The sequence below is a fragment of the Cavia porcellus genome, unplaced genomic scaffold (genome assembly GCF_034190915.1).
Source record: "Cavia porcellus strain 051 isolate PalLab524CR breed Dunkin Hartley unplaced genomic scaffold, mCavPor4.1 scaffold_1, whole genome shotgun sequence".
Classification (NCBI taxonomy): Eukaryota; Metazoa; Chordata; class Mammalia; order Rodentia; family Caviidae; genus Cavia; species Cavia porcellus.
In genome coordinates this window covers 33,413,285-33,438,414 of record NW_026947484.1, presented here as the reverse complement: position 1 = coordinate 33,438,414, position 25,130 = coordinate 33,413,285, and the positions used below count along the sequence as shown (strand labels likewise).

Genomic DNA, 25,130 nt, shown 5'->3' with positions numbered 1-25,130 from the left:
TGCTGAGCATAGATGTTTCATCTGAGGAAAGTTGCCAGCATAAATAGAGATGTGGAGAAGGAGAAGGGAAGTGTTGAGGCGTTGAGTCCTTGAGGGTTCTCCTACAAGTTGCTGTTTGAGCCATTGATTCTCCTGGAGAAGCTCTGATCCTTTTACATTGAGCATTACTTCCTGGCTCTGGAGGAGGACACATATGCCACTTGGTCTTCAGGATGAACTCCCCATGCTGGCTTTCTGGCACATACTTGACTATCCTTACAGTCGGAGGAGCTTGGGGCCTCCGTGTCACTGAGAATGGCTGTGGTGCTTTTCAGGACAGCCCTGGTTTTTGTTGCGAGTGTGACTTCTCGGCTCCTGTATAAACCCTCAACCTACCAGCATAGCTCCTTCACCCTGCTGCCACAGACTTTCTACCTTCCACCACTGACCTTTGGGCCTTCCTAGCATGGATCTATAAAGAGAGACTGACGTGAGTCCTTCTTGTGGGCTCTAGACTTCCAGTTGGACTCGTGGGAGGCATTGTCATGAGTTCTGGGTCTTCATCTGGACTCATGGGGGACATTGCTGTGGGAGTCAAGCCCTTGGCTAAATATTCTATATCTTTAGTGTTGTGGATAGATTTACTGCATTTTCTTGTGTTAACTCTGGGTGACCATCATAAAATAATATTATAAACTCCATGTCCTGATTCTAATTGTTCTCCTCACAACACTTGACTACAACGTATGTTCTCCCCAGAAGTGTTATCTAAAAAAATATGACAAGAAGTAGAACACAGACAATTATTAAACAAGAGGGAAGAAATAAGGGGGAGATGATCAGGTGCAGGGACAGATTGTAAAGGAATGTTATGAACAAACTATATTACATACATTCAAACTCAAAATATGTGAAACTAGGACACAGTATTGGGGCAAGAGAATAACATGAAGGAGACAATTATCAAACTATGTTACATACATGCATAAATCTGATAAAATGAAACCCATCAATCTGCATAGCCAATATGTACCATAAAAAAGATGTGACACACAAAATATTTTTATATCAATTGAGAAACTTGAGAAACAAACAAAAAATGGTCTCACATATTTGGTTCCATACTGTGTGCAGAGGCATCCCCAAATAATACAGCAAATAGGATTATATATTTTAAATTTTTAAGAGAAACAGTGACATCTATTGAACATTGTGCAAACTACTATTTCAAGAAGGTTTACCTTAGAACATTAGACTTTATTACATTCTTTTCAGTGATTTCATATCATTAAAAATCTGTTTTTAGAGCTATTGAAATAAAAAAAACGTGTATTACACATAATCACTATGGAATAAGACAGACAGGTGGCTTAGAAGTATGGACATCATGAAACTAACACAAGAAGGGCATCATGAAAAATTATTTGGGAACTACTACTGTTAAGAATTCAGCAAATGGAGAGAAGATAGTTGCATAGAGGTATATGACATTCTTCCATTAAAAAGAAAGGACTAGAATAAAGAAGAAGAACAGTTATGTCACTGGAATGCTTGAGGCACAGTGCTAGAGTACAGTGAGAATGTGACAAAGCTATTATAAAGAGATGTATGATGGCCTTCTAAAAATAAACTAAGGTTAGCAGAGAAAGTGTAAGCAACAGGCCCTCAAAGTCCCCAGTCATACTCTAGATACATAGATGGAGTGCTTGCTGCTGAAGAAACCTGCATCCCATGCTCTCAAAAGTCTATTAACACATGGCTCCAGAGAAAGAGTACAGGCTACGTTAAAATACTGATTCAGTTCTCATCCAATTTGATCTGCTATCAGAATTGTGGAAAGAGTTATGTTTGTGAACCAAGGTACCACTATAAATATATATGCACCCGATGCTGAAGCAAATATGCAATATTAACATTGTTACACTTAAGAGGAGAAACAAAATATAACAGAATGATAGATGGGATCTTCAATCCCCATTTTCATAATGGGCAGGGTATCCAACAAAATATTAACATGGAAAACTTCAATTAAACTTCACTATAGCCACAACAGACCTAACATATTTGCATAGTTTGCATATTTGCATCTAATATCTGAGAATGTGCATTCTTTTCATCAGCATATGAACATTCTCGAGGACAGACAATATGGTTAGAACACAAAGTAAGTTTCAACCAATTTCTTAAAAGTTGAAATCACTTAGGGTGCTGGGAAACCAAGCAAACCTGGTCGCATACCTGGTAAGCAGCCGTGGCTCGGTCAAGCTGTGGCTGCTCTAGGGAGAGAACCACCCAGCGTCTCTGGAGATCCGCGCCATGTTGGAACTTAGAGCTCTGGGAAACCAAGCAACCCACTCACCTTCCTGGTAAGTGGCCATGAGCCTACCAGCACGGGGGCTGAGAATCAAACATCCCATCTGCACTCCACCCGCCTTCGCCCCCGTTATAGCAAATGGATGCCAGAGGTCCGAGCATCTCTTGGGAGGTTGACCATATGTAGTGTAGCAAATAAGGGGGATTTCCTTCTACCATCTCTTTGAAGGCAAATATTGTTATCATTGTTTTGCTTTGTTCTGAGTAACTGTATTGCTCTATTCAATATTCTGTTTTGAAAAGTTGTATAATGTTCTGTATTTCATTTGATTTTGCTATACCTGATTGAAAGAACAACTATTGTGAAGATTATGAGATATACTACGGTACCTATTACTGCTATCCCGGTAACCTGCTGTGATGTTCTGTACCAATTTCACTGCACTGTCTCAACTGGCTTTTTTCTGTCTTGTTCTGTTATATTTTACTACTTCCAAAACAATAGATTTTTTTTTAAAAAATTGAAATCATACTATATAGCATCTTTGACCACAATGCACTAAAACTTGAAATCATCCCCAAAAGGAACTTAGACAAAGAATGATCAATGAAGAAATCAAAATGGAAACTTAAAATTCTTGAACCCATGAAACAAATGAAAACACCATACTTAAAACCTATAACATATAGCAAAAGTGCTCCCAAGAAAAAAGTATAGTGATAAGTGCTTTATCTAAAACACTGATTTCACGTCAACAACCAAAGGATGCAAGTCAAAGAACTTTTGAAAAATCCAAAGACAAAATTAGCATAAGGAAATAAATAAGATGACAGCAGAAATAAACAAGGGAAACACTTAAAAATACAAAAGACTGGGCTGAGGATTTAGTGCAGTGGCATAAGTGCCATCCTGGCAAGAGCAAGGTTGTGAGTTTGATTCTCGGTACCAAAACAAAAAACAAAAAGTCAGTGAATCAAAGAACATATGTTTTTAAAATGAAAATTAAATATTAGATAGACTAACCAGAATAAAAGGAAGATCCAAAAAAATAAAACCAGAGATGAAAAAGGAGCCATTATAATTCATGCCAAAGAAATACAAAGAATTGTAAAAGTCTACTAGGAACAACTATACACTGATGTATTAGAAAACGTATAAGAAAATAAATTTCTTGATGGAAATTCGTGTTGTTTCCAAGGTTTAGTTCAAGAACTAATACAATTAATAGTATAGTCATTTTAGCTATCTTACATGTGTGTATGTGTTTGTGTGTGTGTGTGTGTGTATACATATATATGTCTTTTTCCTTTTCCCTTCCTTCTTTCCTCCATTCTCCTATCCCAGTTATCTTTACTCTTTGAGTAGTTTCTTACCCTTACACAGTATTTATTGTAGATTTTGGATCACACATACTTCTTCAATTTCTTACACTAGGGACATAATATAGTACTGACACATGTGAGTGATTTATTTTACTTATGACTGCAAGACACGTTCATTTACTTTTGAAAGTTTTGATGCAATCTTTCTTTATAGCTGAGTAGTACACCATTGTATAAAAATACCACATCTTTTTTATACATTCCTCAATTGATGGGCACTTGGGTTGTTTCCAAGATTTAGCTATTCCAAATTGTGCTTCCATAAACATGGGTACACATGTATCACTGTGTTATGTATGATGTTTTCAATTCTTCTGGGAAAATACCCAGAAGTGGGATAGCTGGGTCAAATGGAATACCTAATCCTAGCTTTTTGAAGGTTTTTCACATTGATTTCCACAGTGGTTGCACCAGCCTACACTCCCACCACACTGGAGAAGAGTTCCCTTTTCCCCACAGTCCCTCCAGCATTTGTATATTGGTGCTAGAAAAACTATCTTTTCATATGCTGAAAACTAAAACTAGATTCATATCGGGGTTGGGGATTTAGCTCAGTGGAATAAGCGCTTGCCTTGCAAGCAGGCAGTCGTGAGTTCGATCCCTGGTACCGATAAAAATGAAAAAAAAAAAAACTAGATTCATATCTATCACCATGCACTAAACAAAAGTCAAAACGGATCAAAGATCTAAATATTAAAACAGAAACACTAAATCTGCTGGAAGACAAAGCAGGCAGAAATCTTGACAACTCAGGGATAGGCACAGAGTTCATAAACAAAAAGCAAACTGCACATGAAATACTTTCCAGAATAGATAATTAAAAAGTTTTTGCATATCAAAAGAAATCTCAACATAGTGAAAAGAAAACCAAATTGGGAAAATATCTTAGGCAACTGTCCTTCAGGCAAAGGACTTCTATCTAGAACTTATAAAGAATTAAAAAAAATGTGGTACCCAAAATTCAAGGACCCACTACAAAAATGGTCATCTGAAAGAAATATATACTTCTCAGATGAAAAATATAAATGGCAAGTAAATATATGGAAAAATGTTCAGCATCTTTGGCCATTCAAGAAAAATAAATTAAAACACTGAGAGTCCATCTCACTCCAGAAAGAATGGCTAGGATCAAAAAATTAATCATAATGATCACTATCATCATAGGGGATTTGTTATCTGCACATAATATATCTTGATTATTCTTTTTTCCCCAACTCCCTCCCCTCCCCTCTTTTCAAACCCTCTTCCCCTCATTTACAAAAGCTGTTTCCATTTTTTCTATTTCTTTTTTTCCTTTTCCCTTCCTTCCTTTTCCCATTTCCCTTGCTCCCTTCTCATTTGAACATTTTCTATTTTCATATATATACATATATACATATACATATACATATGTGTGTGTGTGTATATATATATATATATATATATATATACACACATATATATCCTTATTTACTCTTTCAGTTGCTCACACCAGAAAAACAATATTTAAGTTGGTGTTTCTGAGTTATTTCACTTAACAGTATGGTCTCAAGGTGCATCCAGTTACCTGGAAATATATTAAGTTTATTTTTCTTCATTGCATGGTACTCCACTGTATAAAAAATACATCTTCTTAATCCATTCACCTATTACAGACTGTGCTGCGATAACAGGCATTTATCACTGTGCTACGAAGTTTTTAATTTTGGGGGAAAGACACCAAGAAGGGCAATAGCTGGCTCAAATGGAACATACAGTTTTAATTTTTTGAGTAATCTCCATACTGATTTCCACAGTGGCTGTGACAATCTACACTCCTATCAACAGTGAAGAAAGGCTATTTTTCCCCCACAGCCTCACCACCATTTGTTATTGGCTGATTTCTTAATAATAGTCATTTTTTCTGTTACACATTTTAGTTTTCATCTCTCAAATAACCAAGAATACTGAACCTTTTAAAAATATATTTATTTGTCGTTTATACTTCATCCAAGTCAGATGCCCATTTTGGACTGAGTCTTTAAATTTGGGGGTCTCATTTTTATGACTTCTTTGTGTAGTCCAAATACTAGCCCTCTGTCTGATGAACAGCTAGCAAAAAAAATTTTCCTACTCTGTGAGTTGGCTCTTCACTTTGTTGGTGGTTTCTTTTGCTATGCAAAACTTTTTTACTAAGATGGGCTCTCAGGTGTAGACTCTTGTACTATTTCCTGTGCAACTGGGTTTGTTCATGAAGTCTTTCCCTACACCTGTCTTCCAGAATTCTACCAATTATATCTTCCAGTACACTGTTTTTTTTTTAACATTTAGATTTTTGATTCATTTTGATTTTAGCTCAGAGACATGGGTTTAGGTTTCATCTTTGTTCTTCTACTGATTACTTAAATAGATGAGGGCTTATAAGGTGTTCTGGTTTAAGATCAGAACTGCCTTAGACTCCCTTATTAAGGAAGAACTAAATTATACATCAGCTTATTTTTTTGTTCATCATTCAATACCTGTGCCTTATCAGTGGTTTCTTGCCACACACTTTCCAGCTATCCTTTTACAACAGGCTTGTGACATTTTCTACAGTACTTCATGTTAAGGAAAAACATTAGTACTCCAATGACCAGCCACACAAAAGATAATCAGACCTTCCTCTTCAAGATAAGCCCATCGCAACTATGTATTTTCATAAAGTATTTTAATATAATTTTACTTTTCTGACAATTCTTTTTCCTTCATCAACAGGTATATTTACCTTTTTACATGTACTGATTGATGCAGGCATTTTCTTGGGTGTGTAATTTGTGTGGGGCCAAATTTATTTCTTTTTTATTCATTTTCCAAAACACTTTTGTCAGTTGAGGATTGATTTGAAGCTGTCAAAATATTTCTAATTCTAGAAAGCAAATAAACTTGATTTTTATTTAGTTCTGTTAATGAGCCTATAATCATATTGCTACATCATTCTGCTATGGCTAAAAAAGTTAAAATTCCATGGCTAGTTTAAAACTTTCAAATTCTACTATGATTAAGATTTTTTGAGAGAAGTTATAAAATTTCTCTAGTGTAGAGGATGTGGATACTACTTTATCAGCTTAGTTTGTCAACTTTTAATATAAAGAACCAAGCAGATACTAGGAAAAAAAGTAGAACTTCATAAGATAGTCCAGTAAGTATGGAAATAAAAAAGCTTTCCATATTGCAACCCCCTTCCTGAGAAAAGCATTAAGGTTCACGAGACAATCTGTTAAAGCTTAAAATATTTATTAAATGATAATATTTGCTTTTATTTCAAAGGGCTCTTTATTAATGATATATCTAAAATATCAACTAATTTGCTTACCTAACTTTCTTAATTAAGCAGTCTTGTTACCTCCTGTTGGTATGGCTGACTCATGATACTCAAGAAATGTGTGTTAAGGTAATAAAATACCATTTTGAGTGATAAGGCTCTAAGAGAGGTAATTGACCAGGTCATAATCTCACCATGAATAAACAGCAAAGCTATTCTTTCATTTATTCAGCAAATATTTATTGTTCTAGATTCTAGATGCTAGGAATAAAACCTAGACCTTCTAACTACTAGACCAGTCTTCTTTCTATAAAAGTAGGGGTGGAAACTGTCTACCTTTTAAAAGCATGAATTTGCTCTCCTAGGATCCTGGTGGCAAAGGAGAAACTCCTACTAGAAAGGAACATACTAGTAAATAAAGCCTTCTGTCTTGTATATCTGAAACAAAAAAAAAAAATTCTGTGGCAGTTATCTCTGAAGAGGCCAGTGTACCTGGGGGCCAAATTTCTAAAGTTTTGGGTAAAAAAGAAACCATTTCAACAATAAATCATAAAATCTAAAAGAAAAAACCACCATGTTTACTAAAAATCAAGAATGAAAAGCTATGCAATTTGCTAGGCTATATCTTTGAAGTCATTAATATAGCCTTATTTTATTCTCTTTAAATACCTAGATTAATTTATATAACTTAGATGAAAATCATCTTTTGTAGAGAATTAGAGAATTCCATGTACTTTGTATCACATACTCACGTGTAAAAGCTTTCTAATTTTATTTATAGCCTCCTTGCCTCGAATTTTATTTTTTTTTCTTTTGTTTTAGCATTGGTGTTCCAAAAATTCACCTTGTTATTTGTAAGAATGCTGTTTACAGTAATATTTCTATTAGTTTCTATGTAATTAAAATACGTAATTATGATCACAGATAAACAGATCTGGTAATAAACATAGTCAATACTTGGTAAGTATATAACTCAACTTAATTGGTATAAACAGAAGTCTCTACAAGAGATCAATTTACTAGCCCAAGTACTACACATACCATAGGAATTAGTCAGTATATCTATATCAAAAAGAATGTAGAAACTCAACCATGCTTCAAATTGTTGAATGGAAGCGATGTAATGTAATTTCAACTATATACTGAAAAGTGTTTTACATTTTTTAGTCCTTAAAGCACTCAGCCAAAAAGTATAAGGGTACATAAACAGAAACTTAACTCTACCAAATATTAAACTGTACACATCCCCCACAGATGACTGCTAACATCTTTTATACATAAGGAATAAAACTATACTTTACCTCCAGTAATATAATAACCCAATTATTTAATTGTAATAATATATTGGGTTACTTAAATTTAATCTAACATTATCTCAGACACATGCCCTTATTTGTTATGGGAATACCATAGAATACAGCCCCATCTAGTGGAGCAATAGGCTCTGGACTAACATTTCCATTGTTTATTTCAGTCCTCCTTACTCATGTTGCAGTAAATCTAATAAAACTGACTCAGTCCAGTTTTTCACTCAGAGCATCTAATTAATTATCCAAATTTACCCAAATCAACATTCTGACCACAATTTTTCATTTGATAGTGTTATTTCTGAATACTTGGGATTTTCTCAACATCAAAGAAATTTTCCCATGGTAAAACAAATAGTGCCGTCTAATTTTTCAAAGACAAAACTCAGTAAAATACACAATTTATTTCACAAAGACACAGATTTGAAGCAATATTCAACAAACATATGCCATAGTTCTCTTCAAAGTTTCTACAGTCTTAATAGCAAAGGAGATACACAAAAAAAATATTCCTAAATACGTTAGTGACTTTTCTCCATCAATAAATGACATAGTAAAAACTTCGTTATTTTTTTTTTTGTCGGTACCGGGGATCGAACTCACGACCGCCTGCTTGCAAGTCAGGTGTTTATGTCACTGAGCTAAATCCCCAGCCCCAAACTTCGTTATTTTTTAAGAAACTGGTGAAAAAATAACAAATTTCAAGATCAATAAAAGTCCCCTTTTTAATTACCACTTAAAACACAGGTTCATGTTATTGACAAAAATTGATTACATTTATCATGTAAAACGTTTTGAAACACACACACATAGAATGACTAGATAGAGCTAAGTAAAATATTCATGAACACTTCTCATTGTTTTCTGGTTAAGATCTGCTGTCATCAATTTTCAATACAATACATTATCAACTATAGATAGCATGTTGTGCAATATACCTATTGAATTTATCCCTAACCAAAAATGTGTATCCTTTGACAATACCTTCACATAAGACTGCCCCTTCCAACCAGCATCTGGTAACCAGCATTCATTTCTCTATTTCTTATTGCGTCTTTTTTGGTTACACACACAAGTGAGATCATGGGGTTCTTGTCTTTCTGTTACATACATATTTTTAAAAATATGTCAAAGCATATTAATCACTAATCTACCTAAACTTCAAGTCACATTCCACTATTTTTGATTCATAATACAATGTATATAAATTTGATTCAATAAGAGGCCATTAAAGTATTCAGTACTATACTGAGCAAGAATGGTAGGAGTGGATTCTTGTTCTTGACATTGGAGGGAATGCTTTTGATTTTTCCCTATTTAGTATGATGTTGGCATGTTATATGTGGGTTTTATCATTCTGAGTTAAAGTCTTCTATATTTTTTTTACCATCAAGGATTGTGTGAAAGATTTTCTTCTCTATTACATGATAATGTAATTCTTATCCTTGATTCTGTTTACATACTATTATATTTATTGATTTATGTACATTGAACCAACCTTGCAACCCTCAGATGCAGCCAACTTGGTCATGGGGTATAAACTTGTCAGTGATTTGTTAAATTCTGTTTGCAACTACTTTACTGCAGATTTTTCATTTAGGTGATTCAAATATAATGGCATGTAGTTTTCTTTTTGATGTTATTGAGTATCAGGTTTTGGTATCAAAGTAACTGTGGCTTAATACAAGGTTTCAGAACATTTCTTCCCTTTCATTTTCATGAAAGTTTGAGGAGTATTAGTATTAATTTTTATCTAAAGTTCTAGTAAAATAGTAGTAAATCCATCTGATTCTGGGCTCTTAGTTGGTAGAGATTTTATTACTGCCTCAATTTTGGTGCTTGCTTTTGGTTTAGAGTTTTTATATCTTCTTGGTTCAATTTTGTCAAGTGACATGTTTTCAGGTTCTCCAATTTACTGGAATATTAAGTTTTCAGATGAGTTTCTTACGAGCCTCTAGATTTTCATGGTGTCTATTTTAATTTTTACCTTTTTAATTTCTAATTACTTTGATGTGGTTCTTCTCTTTCTGGTGAATTTAACTAAGGGTTTATCAATCTTTTTCATCCTTTCAAAGAGCCAACTAATTGATTAACTGATCCTTTGTATTTTTTTTAAGTCTCAATGTCATTGATTTATATTATTATCTTTACAATTTCTTTTCTTCTACTAGTTTGGAGTTTTGGTTTGGTTTTTCTAGGACTTTGAGACATATTTAGGATATTTATTTGGAGTTTTCTTGTTTTCTCATATAGACATTCACCTTTTAACTATGAACTTTGCTCTCAGAACTGCTTTCATTGTTACAGATTCTGATATAGTGTATTTCTGGTGTCATTTGATTCTAGGAATTTTTAAATTTCTTCCTTAATGTCTTCTATGATTCACTGGTAATTCAACTGCTTATGTGTTTGTATAACTTTTTTTTTGCCACTGGTTTTGTTTTGCTCTATTGTAATCTTACAAAATGCAGCAGATTATATCAATTTTTTTGTATTTACTGATACATGCTTATGGCCTAAAATATGGTCTATTTGGGAGAAAGTTCCATGGGGAGTCAAGAAAAACGTATATTCTGGTGTGGATAGATGAAACTTTGTAGATATCTTTTAATTTATTTGTTCTATAGTGTGATTTAATTCTGCTGTGTTGACTTTTAGTCTCTGCTTCTTAGCCACCATGAGGCGAGTAGCTTTACCTTCACTATTCCCCTCTGTCATGTTTTCCTGCCTTGAAATCAGCCAAATATGGACTAAAAAGTGAGCCAAAATAATCTCCTTTATATTGTAGATGTCACATACTGTGTTTTAGCAATAACAAGCGACTAAGATACACATTGACGATGGCATCATGAGATGGAGGGAACTGTGATGTCTGCTATGGTTTGGATATGCCATGAGAAGAAACAAGGTGCTGCTACATAACTTGCTAGTAATCACATGACAAAACATCTTTAAATGAGACCATAATTGTAAATGGCTAATATATAATACATGGGCATTTAAAAATGAGTATGAGGTTTTAATTTAAAATAAGATCAAAATTAATGACATGTATGTAACAAAGGCAATAGAAATTAAAATGCTGAAATCCTAAACCCAAATATTCCTATCAGTGAAGAATCAGAAAGAAATTCTCAAAGTATATTTTGTACATGTATTTCCTACGTTGCAGTTCACTTACCCAAATGAATTAGAATAATCTGGCCCACTGTGCCAGCTCATGTCAATGAATAAAATGTCCTACTTTGGGATATCATAAGCTACAACACACAGTTTCTGAAGCTCCCATGCTGACAGTAAGCTGTCAGACATAAATTAAGAAAAATGCTTCAATTTACATTGACTTTAAAAGATAATAAAAATATTAAAGTATTAATTAGCTTGAAGACATACTCTTTAAAAAAAGAAAAATACTTCAGAAAAACTTCATTAAAAATAATTTGTGTTTAAATTTTGTTCAGGTTTTATGCATATTGTTCCAACAATACAAAACAGTATTTCAACTGATATGCAAATATCTGTAAGAAATCACATTCAAATTCTATCTAAGGAAATAATAATGTAAATTGTTTTCTAATAATGTGATGAATACTTATATTCTTGTGCCTGTCTTAACATAAAATTACTGGATCTTAGGTCACATTTGATAGTTCATCAAATCCAAATGTTATTTAAAATAAGCAAATAATAGAATGCACACAAATGGAAATATCCCACAAATTCTGCTTTTCTAGTTATGTTTTAATTAGGGTAATAGAGCACAATAAAAAAGCATATAAATACAAAGGAGGAGTGGCCACATTAATATCAAAGTAAAACAAAGAACATTACAAAAACTAAGTAAACTAAAGTGTGTGATTCACTAGCCAGACATAAGAATTCATAATTATGTAAACACTTAACAATGAAACATCAAATACTTAGGGAAAAAACTGAGAAGAGAAGCAGACAAGTCCATAACCACAGTTAGAAACTTCACCAAATCAATGAGCAGAAAAGTAAGTATTCAGAAAATCAGTTAAGGTTGCATAAAATTTAATACTAATAATAATAAACCCAAAACTTAATAGCATGCTATGAATTCACAACTCAACCTTTGGGCTTCAGAGCTGATCTTTGCATTGTTCACTTTTAACAAGAATCCTGACAGTCAGATTACAAAGCAACTCCAGTCCTGGCAATCATCCTGGCCTGCCATCAGCAAGAATCCTGTCCAGTGGATTTAGCTAAAATCCCCATTCCTTTAATTACATTCATTGCATGCTCCTTAGAGGTAAAGTCCTATTTGTTCTTGCTCTAATAAGAACTGAGTATGGTTCTATGCAGACACTTCTTTTTTCCTATTGCAACAGTTCCAGGGGAAAAAATTTCTTACTACCTGAATGATTGCCTAGTTGGCTTTCTTTAGTATCAATCAACTTGACCTGACACTTATGGAAAAATCCCATTCACCATTGGCAGAACACATGATCTCTTCAAGTATACATGGACCATTTATCAAAATAAACCCTATCCTGCACCATCAAACAGGCCTCAACACATATATAAAAACTAAAATAATTAAAAACATGTCATCTTACTACAACAGAAATAAACTCACAATTAGTTATAGGAAGACATATGGAAAATACACTGAACAATGCAGGTAGGTCAGTTCTTTGAGGGAAATCTATAGTAATATGTGTATATATTGAAAAAAAGAGAAAGGTTTCTCATCACTATTTTAGCATCTACCTTTAAAAAATTAAGGAACACAAATCACATGAAAGGAAATGATAAAACTATAAATATAACTGATAATGTAAAATCAACATATAAAACTAAAAGCCAGATCTTTGAAAAGATGCCTGAAAATTAAACTTCTCCACAAATTACAAAACAAAAATTATTAAAATCAAGAGAGAAAAAGGATGTCAAAAGATGATATTTAAAAATAAGATAACTCCCTTATCTGAACAGGACTCATTCTAAGACTCTCAGTAGAACCAAAAACTAGAGAAAGTACTGAGCCTCAGCTATGTTTTTTCATACATTTTTTAAAATTTAATATGAAGTAAATTTAACCAAAAACATCAAAAAAGCACATAGATTAACAACAGCTAAAAACAGAAAAATTAAAATAATATAGTATAAGTTATTTAAAACTTATATGCTGTTGATTTTTTAACTTTTCCATGTGATATTTTCTGACTGCAGTTAATGAAGAGAAACTGAATCTTTAGATACAGGGGCAATGGGAAGCTAAATGTATTACAAATGCCTTCAAAATAATCTATCACTGTTAGTAAGAGACAGAAAGCCAGAACATTTTTTTATCTATTAACAAAATGAATTCATACTTTAAAAACCTTTCCAATATAGAAAACTTCAGGCGAAGATATTATAAAATCTCTTAAATCACATTTATTTCCTAGAAACCTCCTTTCTTAGAGTCTTATCTCTAAACTGGACAGATTGTTCTCCAGGCCAGCCACAGAAATACCCCCCATTAGGATATCATTTCACTGTATTTCCGGGCTGTGTTTACCATTTTCTATAATCCAGACCTTATTTCCCTTCTTTATTCTGCTAGAGCATAACTTTAAGAAACTTCTGAGACTTTTTCTATAAAAAAAAAGTCTTTCCTCTGCCTTCGATGACTATTGAATAGACATGGGCTTGGGAGTTTAGAAGGCTTGTCCTTGAAAAACTGAACTCAATGCAATACTGTCTTTTAGCAGTCAATATACTGTCAAGAGGATGCTGGTTGGGTGTGGGGGCTCAACCATGGGAGAATAAGACAGGTGGATAGCAAGTCTGAGCCCAACTCTGGCAACTTAGCAATACAAGTTTTCCAGGCCCTGTCTCAAGAAGGAAAAAACCAAAAAACAGAAAAACCAAAACTGCCAAGGATATAGAAAAAGGCTCTGGGTTCAATCCCCAGTACAAAACAAAACTAAGAGTATGTCTGAGATTCGGGATCCAGATGCTGGCGCATAGCAACGTGAGGAATAAAAGAAGAGAAGTGGGTCCGCAGGACTCAACAAGGTTCTAAAGTGAAAACCCAAGCCCATGAGGGAAAGAAAAGAGACCACAACAAAGAAGAAGTGGCCTAAGCACTTTCTCCCTAAGGCTTGACCCACTGTATGGGAGGAGTGGCTCAAACCTACAGACCCACAGCAACTACTTGGTGACATCAAAGGGCTCAATGGAGAAACATGCCAATGGGACAGAGCAGTAGACTGAATGAACTATAGTAACCAGTGAGTTATTCGGGTTGAGATGTCCCCAGGAGACAGTGACTGGCCCTATCATCCTACAGAGGGACCCACTGAACGCAAAACTCAGAACAGCTGCCTGTAGTGACTCCCAGTGTCAGAGTGAGATGGTACCAACTTCAAGTGGATAGGAAGTCAAGGAGCCATGTTTAAACTGGCAAGGAGTTAGGTCAAGCTAGCAGGGGCAGGCGGCACAAGGTATCAGGGACTGAACAAATGGTATGTTAACCTTAAGTCAGAAATATACCTAAACTTCAGTGTAACTAAAACTGCAGGTTGCTGGGATTATACACTGTCCCACTATAAATCCACGGCTGGACTGGTGGGATTAATCATCACAGATCAGAACTCTTCCTGCCACTTTGTCTACCAGGGACACTAGGTATACACCTTGAAGTGGACATTTTTTTCTATTTTTTTCTCTTTTCTTTTTTTTATTTTGTTCAGTTTTTTTCTTGACTTTTCTTGTTTTTATGAGTATGAATGCTGTTTCTAGTACTTTTAATGCTGTTTTGCTTTTTCTTTTCTGTCTTCTTCATTAGTTTCTCAAACTTTCATGATCTACTTTTGCCCTCCACTCTTATTTCTAATCATTTCCTCTTCTTTTAGTTGTCCACTTCTCCCCTAGTCCCCTTTAAATTTTGTACCCTGACAGTAAAATCACCATGCTGAGGGCATATTTACGATACACAATTTTCTGATTTGCTTTAGAATTTGTTATATAACCACAAATCTAGTTCATAGGGTTAAAGGTGTCAAATTAACAGACATAATTTTCTAGGCTGTGTCTGATGCTATTGCTACTATTGATTGTACAACTTTAGCCAAGGTGACAGACATAATTATTCTAATCAGTTGTTCTTCCACATGTGCCAAGATTAAAGTTGTCTAAGGTTCATAACTCTGTAGACCAGTGCCAAAAAAACAGGAGCCAGGCCAAATAGGCAGCAACTTCTCATCCCCAATAAAGCGAAGAGGTAAAATCTTCCAACAAACTCAAAACCCAAAGCCAGTTATACCTAGAAGATATCTGTAAGAAGTAGTCATTTCCCAAGAGTTCTAAATACTATAATAAACCTACCTGCCATAATCAACTTACAAGCATTGATCTAGAAATTAAACTGAAAAAAAAAAGAAAGAAAATGAGAAGATACTTAAGTAAGATATAATCTCCAGACTTGCAGCTCACCAAAAGGAAACCCAGGGAGCAATGAGGTAGAGCAATTCAAATGTCACCCACCTGGACTCTCTGAAGTGGTAACATTGCAAGTAACAGCAAATGAATGAGGCTCTAGGAAAAGTCAAATCAGAAATAATCTCTCACATAACCACGGAGATGGTAACCATAATAAAAGACTTGGTTAGTAACTCTAGATCAGATACAGAAAAAAGTATACATATAAAGAGAGCTTAGGAAAATGAAGGATACCATGAATGGCCAAAATAGGAAAGAAATATAATCCATGAAAACAGAGTCAAATGATATTCAAGAGATTAAAAATTCCATTGAAATTATATGCAGAATAATCCAATGGGAAGATATAATATCAGATAAAGACAAGATTGCAGTTAATGGTCATGAAAATGGAAGATTTCTTTAGACTAGGAATGAGCCACCCAAAAAAATCAATCCAACAGCTGCTATATTATCAAAGACTAATAACATTGATTAATCAATGAAAAAGCAGGATAGTGCAAATGACATTTTTTAAAAAGACCTTTCAGAGAAGTAACAGTAGAAAATTTCCCAAGCAGGGGGAAAAAAAAAAAAAAACCCAATGTGACATACAGATAAGTGAGGAATATACCATTCCAATTAACCATGTTCAAAAAAGATCTATACCAAGGCATATAATAGTCAACATTCCAGATTCAACACAGAATAATATCAAAAGTAAATAGAGAACAAGAAACAAATTACCTATAAATGAAAGACAATCAAAATCACGACAGACTTCTCAACACAAGCCCTTAAGTCAAGGATAACTTGAAGTATTTCAAATCCTAAAAGAAAACGAGCTATAACCCCAGCTTGATATACCCCAGAAAACTATCTTTTCATAGAGAAATGAGATACTTCTATGACAAAGAACTGAAGAAATTCATGACCACCAACTCAACACACCAAAATGTTTGAAGGATATTCTAGAAAGAGATAACAAGGACTAAAACTCCATGAACCCAACAGAGTGAATCCATCAGGCAAGGCAAACAATTAAACAGAGAAGGGAAGGGAATGAACAACAGGAAAATAACATGACAAGGGTAAATCAATGTATCTCAGTTATAATGATCAATGTCAATGGTCTCAATTCACTAATCAAACAAAATAGACTGGCAGAGTAGATCAAGAAGCAAAATCCAACAATATGCTGGATACAAGAAACACATTTAATTCAAAAAAGAAATTCACAAACTGAAAGTCAAAGGATGGAAAACAATACTGGCAGAATCCAGAAAAAAGCAGGAATAGTTATTCTACTTATAAACCAGGTATATTTTAAGCCAAAACTAATAAACACAAAGATGGTCACTACATCCTTGTAAAGGAAACAATCCAAAAGGAAGAGATACCAATCATAAACATATATGCACCAAACACCAGCACAGCCAAAAATATAAAATAAATGTTAAGAGACAGAAAAAGTCAAGTAAGAGTACAATTATACTGGGGCACCTCAAGCCTACTGTCACAAACAGATGCACAAGCTAGACAAAAAAATCAACAAAGAAATATCACAACTGAACCAAACTTTTGAAAAAATGGACTTTGTATATGTCTAAAACTGTTTCTCCCCACATCAGAGTACACATTCTTCTCAGCTGAGCTGCACATGCGGCATTCTCCAAAGTAGACTGCATATTCGCTCATATAACATGCTTGAGTAAATACAAAAAAACCTGAAATTATCCCATGTTATCAGAACACAGTACAATGAAATTGGAAATTAATAGCAAGAGAAATCACAGGAACTTTATAAACACATGGAAATTAAATAACAGTCACCTGAATACCTAAAAGGTCAGACATAAAATTAAAGAAGAAATTAGTTTCTACAATTAAACAACAATACCAATACAAAGTATCAGAATGTTTTATGAGACAAAATGAAAGAAGCCCTACTCGGAAATTTATAGAGGTAAATCCCATATCAGAAGTACAGAGCAAGATCAAATAACCTAATGGTGAACCTCCAGCTCCCTGAAAAACAAGAGCAACTCAGGCCTAATGTTCATTATAAACATCAGAGCAGAAATTAATGCAATGGAGACTAAGAAAACAAAACACAGAAACAGTGAATCAAAGAACTGGTTCTTTGAAAGATTAAAAAAATTGACAAATGTTTAACCAAACTTATGAAAAGAACAAAAGACTCAAATACATGCAATTTGGAATGAAAAGGTTAAAATCACAACAGATCCCGCAGAAATCCAAAAGATCATCAATACATAGTTTGTATTCTAATAAGATGGAAAACAAAGGAGAAATGAACAGATTCCTAGAATCATGTGAATTAACCAAATTCAATCAAGAGGATATAAAAATTCTAAATAAATCAGTATCAGTCAATAAAATTGAATGAAAATCTACCATCAAAGAAAAACCCAGGCACCAACAGATTCACTGGTCAATTTTATAAGAAATTTAGAGAAGATTTAATGACAATACTTCTCAAACTCTTTCATGAAATTGAAAGGAAAGCTATATTCCCTAACTCATTCTTGGAGGCAAGTATTACCCTGATACCAAAACCAGAGACAGACCCCCCAAAAAGCGAACTACAAGTCAATCTCCCTAATGAACCTAGATGTAAAAATCCTCAATAAGATACAGATCAAAAGAATGCAACAAAATATCAAGAAGACTATACACCAGACCAAGTAAGATGACCAAGTAAGATTCATCCCAGGGATGCAGGAATGGAGCAACAACACAAAGCAACAAATGTAATACACTAGATTAGCAGAACCACAAACAAAAAAACCCAATCATCTCAATAGATGCAGAAAAAGCACTTGTCAAGGTCCAATACACATTCACAAGAAAAACTACAGAAAAGTTGAATAGTGTTTATGTGAATCTGACAAAAACAATTTATGACATACCAACAGCCAACAGAAATGAGCAAATAACTCAAAGCTTTCACTGTAAAATCAGGAACAAGACAAGTATGTCTGCTGTTACCACATCTATTCAATATAGTTCTGGAAACAAAAGCTGGAGCAATTAGATGAGAGATAGAAATAAATGGAATAAGAATAGGAAAATGGCAAGTTAAACTATCATTATTTTGGATGACATGATATTTGACATAAAATTCTCCAAAGTCCACCAAAAGACTTAATAGATTTAATAACCAAATTCAGTAGTATAGCTAAAAACAAAGTCAGCAATCAAAAATCAATAGTATTTCAGCACACAAATAACAAAGAGAAATTAGGTAAACAATATCCCAAAAAATAAGTACCTAGGAATCAATCTAAAGAAGGAAATGGAAAACCTTTACATTGAAAATTATAGAACTCTGAAAAATAGAACTGAAAAGGACATTAGCAAATGGACAGATATCCCTTGTTCTTGGATAGGAAGAGCCAACATAGTAAACATGGCCATGTTCCCAAAATTGTTATACTGATTTAATACAATCCTAATCAAAATACTAGTGGTGTATCTTACAGAAGTAGAGAAAACAATCCTAAAATTCATTTAGAATCAGAAGAGACCTAGAATAGCAAAACTAATTTTGGTCAATAAAGCAAAGGCAAGGAACATCACACTCTAACTTGAAAATATAGTACAAAGCTACTGTGATGAATACAGCATGATACTGGAAAAAAATAGGATCCATAGAACAGATTAAAAGATGCAGGAACAACTCCAAACATAATTAGCCACCTAAGGAGTCAAACACCTTCACTGGAAGAAAGACAGTCTCTTTAATAAATGGTGCTGGAAAAACTGGCTTCCTACATTTCACAAATTAAAACAAGACAGAAGGTCATCAATACTAAATCTGAAATGGATCAAAGATCTAAATATTAAAACAGAAACACTAAATCTGCTGGAATAGAGAACAGTAGAATTCTGGAAGTCATAGGTGGAGGCAAAGACTTCACGAACAGGCAGAAGGCAGCAGACAGCAAACAATAGCAGCAACCCTCTTTCTGTCCCTTATGTTCCATCTAGGCTACCTGCCCGTAGGGCAAGCAGCACACCCAGGATGAGGTACCATCACACACTCTAGATCCATTCACCTCTGAAAAGATGCATGATGACTACATGAGGCCTCAGGGGGACATCTACATACAAGTTATAAGACAGATCGATCTTAGTATTATAATGTTTTGAAATGATATGACCTCAAAATAAATAAACAAAACACTGACAGAACTACTGTGTGAAATAAATTTCACAACTACAAAGGGAAACTTAACACACTGTAAACTGTCAATAATTATCATTACAAACACACAGAGATACATACACACATATCATTAAGCAGTTTAATAGCAACACTAACAAACTTAATATGCACAAATAAAAGACTGTACAATCATATGAAGAATTTCTCATATATATGCACACATACACATACACTTTCTTAACCTTATACAAATCATGTAACAATAAGTTTCAATGCTCATTAAAATCAAAATATTCTGGTGGTAATTACATGGATGCTTTTCATTTATTTATTAAACTATTTGTATATATTTTTCATTTTTTTCTTCATATATATTTCACAATAAAGTTTTTAAAAGTTAATTGATTTATACCATTTATTTATATGCTCATTGTTTTTCAGTTCTTTGAGACTTGTGCCATAGCACCAAAATCCTTAGGTTAAAAACTCTGAAAAGGGGAAGTTGGTATGCTTTGATATGAAACAATAAGGCAAGATTCAGAAGTAATTTATTCCAGTAAAATAATCCCTGTTGCCTACAAGTAACTTTCAAAACTTAAACCCAGAAAATTTTCAAGGTAATATTTATACATAAATCAAATCATTCTAATACAGAACTGCAAATAACAGAAGTGTGCTACAGGTCTTACATATCCCAAACAGTAGAAAATCTAAATTAAAAACACATTCCATATTGACATCAAAACCAGAGATCCTCTTGCCAATGGCCAAATATAGTTCTATGGTACATTTGTTCCATCAGCGATCCATTTTATGAAATTCCAAACCAACTAACCCTTCAAAGTAATCATTTAAACCAATTCTGGTCAATAAAGGAAAGGTAAGGAGTATCACAATCTAATTAAACTATGGAAAAGGAGATTTATTTCTTAAAAGATATTTATGGTTAAAATGTAATATTTCAAGACACAAAATAACACATCCTCAAACATATTTAAATGGATACAGGTCAGGAATGCTGCACATGCTTCTACTCCTAGCTACTTGGGAAGATTGCCAGATCTTGTTTCTTTAAAAAAGAAAAAAGAACAGAGAAAACAAAACAAAAAAAGTGATACAAACAGCTTGAAGCTATATTTTTAAAAACTTCATGATGAACTGTTTCATTAAAATTTTTTCTGAAATAAATGTCTGAATTTTCTATCACTACCTAACACATTATTTTATTCACAAATTCTACATAAGAAAAGCTTAAGGACTACAATTCCTTGGTGGAAAAAGTGAGGTCTAACTTAAATCTGTGTTTGCTAACAATGAAGGACATCTAAAATACTAAATTATTCATATCAAAGAAGTATCATGTGGATGGAGATCACCTCCAAGCTCCTTATTACTATTGACAGATATCTATCTAAACATATACTAAATTCAAACAGAAAGTCACTAAGAAGCAAGCCCTCCCTGTGAATCAGTGCCATGCACAGGCCACTGGAGGGACAGCCAGATGCCAGCCTTTTCCCGTGAGTCAGAGCCATTCGCAGACTGCGGGGAAAGAAAACAAGAAGTCACCAAGAAGTAAGCGCTTCCCGTGAATCAATCAGTACCATGCGCGGGCCGCTGCGGGTACAGCTAAACACCAGCCTTCTCTGTAAGTCAGTGCCATTCACAGACTGAGGGAAGAGAACAAGAAGTCATTAAGAAGCAAGACCATCCTGCAAATCTGTACCATGTGTAGGCTGGAGTTGGAAGAGCCAGACACCAGCCCCTTCTGGCATGAGGACTGAGAAACACAAAGAGCCCACTCCCCCATGCATTAGCTTAAGCAATCAGCTGATCCAGAGAAGTACAGGTTGTGATGATGGTTATTGAGGTAAAACACAATGTAATGCTTATAGTGTTTAGTGTTTCACTGACTTTGCAGGTCTAAAGCTAGGAGTCTGATTATCTATTCAGAAGATAACAATATGCAATATGGTATCTATGGGGGATCTCCTTCTGAAGGTGGTGGCCATTGTTAATTTCCTATTATCTTGCTTTTAAGCTCTGTATCATTTTCATTGTTTTGTTGGGTTTGGTTTTATTCTGTTTTGTTTTCTTTGATTTTATTATATCCTATGGCATGGAAAGCTATTTCACAAAGATAACAAGATATATTGTGGTAACCATTTTGGATTTACTATTGTCTTGTGCTGAAGTCCTTTACTGCATTCATTATTTGTTTTTATTGGTTCTCTTTTGATTGATTTTTACTAGGTCTGAAGATATCTGCAGCTATTTGAAGACAATGAGACATTATGGTAACCATTGTTGATTTCCTACTGTTTTAAAGTCCTATGTCACTTACACTGGTTTTTTTCCTAATGCCTTGATTCCGTTTTATTTTGCTTGGTTTTATTCTCTTGAAAATTAAAAAAAGAAAAACAATAAATTCACTTCTCTAACCCACCTAAAAATAGAAAGACTCACAAGAAAGTGGTAGCTAAGATAGTATTAAAGAAAACTTTTGATAGTACTAAGTAAAAGGCAGGAGTCCAGAGTAAGAGAAGGTAGGTATCTAAGACCTCCATCCTGACAATGACTTTCTGGGCCCAAGCCACAGACTACTGCCCCACACATCATGAAAACACTCCATTAGAAACAAAAATTCAATCAAGCCATCTCAAGATAAACAGTTAAAACAATGTCTCTCTCAATACTGTATTATACTTATTACCTCTTTCTATACAGCTTGTGAGTTAAGAATAGTTTTCATATTGGAAAGAGATGGTGGGAGGGAGATAATTAAAGATAAAAGGGAGAAGAACAGAATATGCAATAGACTATTTTACACTTGTAAAATCTAAAAACAAACTAGTAGTCCTAGCTTTGCACAGTACTACGCTAAATGAAACTCCACAATATAAGGACTGCCCAAATTTGCTATACGGACCATTACAGAAATACAGGATATGCAAATGGTCAATAAATATTGATGAGTTGTTCAATAACACTAGTCATTAGGGAAGTTAAGGGGAAACCCCAACATGGTATCAATCTAAACACATTTGAGTGGCTAAAACGAAAGAGATGAAGTGGAGCACTACAAGCATGTGGGGGAAACAAAATTCTCATACACTACTAGTGGAAGTGCAAGTCAGCACAAGCAATTTTAAACTTTTTGGTAATGTATATCATAAATACGTATCTGCATCGCCTGTAACACAGCCATTTTACTGGTAGGATATACCCAACAGAAATGTGTACATAAATTCATTAAAGTACTTTAAAAATGTACTCAGTAACCCTACTGGTAATACTTACAATACTAAAGTTCATAGCTGAAATACTGGGTATAATGAGAATGAACAAACTACTGTTATATAAACTGGTATAACTCTCACAAATACAATACTGAGTTAAAGCCAGACATAGTGATCTGTATGTTGTATGATTTCTTCAATATAAAATCAATAGGTAAAAGTCATTAATAATATTGTAAGTCGAGATAACAATTACCTTTGGAAACCTAGCACAAAGTATGACCTATGGCTCACAAGTGTTTTCAAGTATTGATCTACAAAGTGGATGCAAGGGTATGTACATTTTGAATCAGGCATTTTATGTCTGTTATGCTTTTCAAGAGGAAGACTTCTATAAACTCTGTGCCCTTGACAGAAATTTGTGAACATCTCCCACTCACTTCCATGATATGTTATCAATACTTCTCCCCAATGAGGTAACTTAATTCTTACTACCCCCCACAGAAGTGTCAGTTTTGCTTTAAATTTACTGGTACTAATGCATAGTATGCAATGATTACACATACTGTCACTTCACGGCAGCTCTGAGATGCCAAGGAGAAACTTTGCTAACCCAGTACTCTGTGATAGTATTTTAATAAAGCTATCTGAAAAAGGAGGAGGAGGAAAAGAAGGAAGAAGAAGAAGAAGAAGAAGAAGAAGGAGGAGGAGGAGGAGGAGGAGGAGGAGGAGGAGGAGGAGGAGGAGGAGGGAGAAAGAACAACAACAATAAAGAAACAAGCAAGCCACCTCGAAATGTAGTTTTGTTTTAGCTCACATTTGTCTACTACTACTGCAATTTAACTTGCATAAAATGCTCAAAGGAGCTTTTCAAAAAGCCTGCTTTCCTGATGTTTGTACCATCCTTGTCTAAGTGTCCAGCTCCTTCCATCCACTGAATTTAAAGTACTCCGCAAACATGTTGGGTTGGTGTCACCTTCCAGTCAAAGAAATGCGGCCCCGGGACTTTGAGAACCAAAACAATTCTAACAGAATCTTTCTCCAGCTTGGCTCGGCGCTCCTAACGAAGAAACGTCGCAGTGAGAACTGAAATATAAAACGCTCATCAGTGCCTCTGAAGGGCGGCAAAGTCTAGTAGAGCTTGAGCAAGAATTGGAAGTCTGTAACTCGCCGGGATTTAAGGGGAAAACAAAAAAAACCTACACTTTTTAAAACAAATGTTCAGCTGTCAAACGCTGGTAACAGCAAAGAGATGCGGATGCCAAACCCAGACCCTGAAAGAGAGGTCTGTCCCTGCGGAACCCTGCGCGCTGACCTTCGAGGGTGCCCGCACCCCGGTCACGCGGGGCCAGCATTCGCCGGGGCCAAGCGCGCGCAGCTCCTCCGGCACTTCCAAGGAGGCTCGCCCGGAAATCCCCGAGGACGGCCCAGGCCCGCTCGTCTGCTCCTCAGGACCACCGGTTTACCTGCGACGCGCCTGGCACCGCCCTGGGCGCAGACTCTGCGCCGTGCTCTCCCGGAGTTTCTCAGGCCGGAGGCGCCCACACGGCGTCAGCCAATCGCCGCCAGCTCGAAGCCTCCGGCGGGCACGCGCGTCCTCAACGACGGCGCGCTGCGGGGCGCGGATGCGAGCGAGAGGAGACCTGAAGGCAGCCCCGCGCCAAGGCCCGCTGGGAGCAAAGGCCGCTCGCTCTGGGCATGCGCAGCCGCAAGGCCTGGGTGAGGGCGGGGTCTCAGGCGAACCCGGGAACTTGGAAAGTCCCATTTGCAGCGGGCGATGCGAACAGTGGCTGTGGGGCAGGACGACGGGGGCATCCCAGAGGAGAGAAAAATGAACTGGCAAAACATGGGCTTCACCTTAGCGTGTGAGTCGGCTTATAACTTTGTGGAGATTGCGTGTGGTGTGTGTGCATGCGTGTGCTTCAAAGAGAAGGAATAGCACTGGGGAAGACAAAACGGCGTGTTTCGAAGTGATGGGTAAATAAAAAGGACACAAGTGAGCAAAAGTGACACCTCGGTCCTAGCCA

At 35.3% G+C, this 25,130-nt stretch overlaps 1 protein-coding gene across 5 annotated transcripts in view; it reads right to left on the bottom strand.

The window, feature by feature from the left end:
- Mipol1 (mirror-image polydactyly 1) overlaps window positions 1-24,742 on the bottom strand; it is a 283,729-nt gene extending 258,987 nt beyond the window's left edge. For 4 of the 5 annotated variants that reach the window (XM_063246733.1, XM_063246742.1, XM_063246744.1 and 1 more), the window contains exon 1: window positions 24,570-24,742. The gene's annotated coding sequence lies outside the window, so the exon portion shown is untranslated. The remainder of the gene's footprint in view (window positions 1-24,569) is intronic. The other variant, XM_063246747.1, reaches the window with a different exon arrangement.
- Window positions 24,743-25,130: the final 388 nt, after the last annotated feature.